This window comes from Glossina fuscipes, unplaced genomic scaffold (assembly GCF_014805625.2).
Source record: "Glossina fuscipes isolate IAEA_lab_2018 unplaced genomic scaffold, Yale_Gfus_2 183, whole genome shotgun sequence".
Lineage (NCBI taxonomy): Eukaryota > Metazoa > Arthropoda > Insecta > Diptera > Glossinidae > Glossina > Glossina fuscipes.
Window position 1 is genome coordinate 853,177 of NW_023998526.1, and position 1,542 is coordinate 854,718.

The 1,542-nt window shown below is 38.7% G+C and overlaps 1 pseudogene; it reads left to right on the plus strand.

Moving 5' to 3' along the window:
* Positions 1 to 754: 754 nt before the first annotated feature.
* On the plus strand, positions 755 to 873 carry LOC119641876 (annotated as a pseudogene).
* The last annotated feature ends 669 nt before the right edge of the window (positions 874 to 1,542 follow it).

Consider the following 1,542-nt stretch of genomic DNA (forward strand, 5'->3'; position numbering starts at 1 on the left):
TGTGATTGTGCCGACGACGTAAGACGAACTTCCTACTTCCTTGCCGTGGACAGGAGTCGCCGAAGGAGACAGCCACGACATCGCGAGAGGATTGTATTGTAAGTTACTTTAGTTATTTATTCCCCTGTTGTTTTGTGTCCCCGATGAGTAGTTAAGCGCTACAGCTGCCACCGCTGTAGCTGAAAGGAGAAAGGGGGTGTGCATATGTAGGGCCGACGCCAGACGACGACCGACTGACTTACGGTGGACAGACAGACGGCAGACAACCGACGGGACTTTTCTTTTTATTTTATTTTTATTTCTTTGTCAGAAAAAGACAAATACTCAGCCGGCAATGAAAGTAACGAGTCTCATGACAGAGGTTACTTTGAAAACCTTGGACCGGGCGTGATGGCAATGCTTGGCTGCTCGGTAAGCGCCAAAAAATGACATCTTTCTAATTTTTTTCAGCTAATAGTGAATACCCAAGAAGTTTGGCGGATCCGCTGATGTGCGATTTTGACTTAAGAAATTATGTTTGTAAAAATGCAACCTGGCATCACTTAGTTTGTTAAGCTCACGCACAAACGGATTTGAAAACGAGAAATAATGTTTTGACGTAGTTTAATGGTTTGTTGGCTTTGCTCGTTTTTCGATGGAGGTTATGGGAGAAGGGAAGAGAAAGAAAAAGATGTTATCGTTGTTCCAGCAGGTCAGAGGCAGTGATATGAGGTAAAAATATTTTCTAAAAAAAGAAAAGAATAAAACTTGGCGGGCCAACGACCATACTACGTTGAATACAGCGGTTCTCGTCCGACCACCGAAATTAAGCAGCGTCGGGCGCAGTTAGTACTTAGATGAAGGACCGCTTGGGAACACCGCGTGTTCTTGGCATTCAAATAATTTTTTTTGGGTATATAAGCCACAAATCTATTGGCTTAGTTCATCTCCATTCAACATACCGAAAAAAAAAAATAAAGCTTGGCGGTAGAAAAGTCCGAAAAGTTGGAATTATAAAAAAGAAGAAATATTCGAATCGTAAAATAAGAAACCGGAGAAAGATTAAAACTGTAAAAAGAAAAAGAGAAGAAAAAAAAATTAATTTCTTACAGCACCTGCAAAGAATGTAAACAAATAGGATTTAATTCGAAGCTTTCATTCGGTGAAGAAATAAAAAAAAAATTCAAGCGGCAGCAACGGAAAAAAAATCTTGGGAAGAACATTGCGAAGGTTTTTTTTGTATAAGTGCATCAAAGCTGACTAAAAACAATAAAAGAATGTGATTTTAAGATTGGAGAATAATTGACGCACCTAAGAACGATCAAAGTGTTGTTTTGCGGTGAAGTTGTATGAAATTTTATAGGGTTAAGATCATCTGGAGCTTATTGTCTGGATATATGCCCATTTTATTAACTACATAGTAATTGTATATGATCGTAGTGGAGAAATTAAGACAACCACAACAAATATCGAAAGAGGAAGCATGTAGTAATTGACGTGTGACATAAAGAAAAACAAGATAGGAGCAATCGCTTTAGAACAAAACGACATTTTATTGCTTTG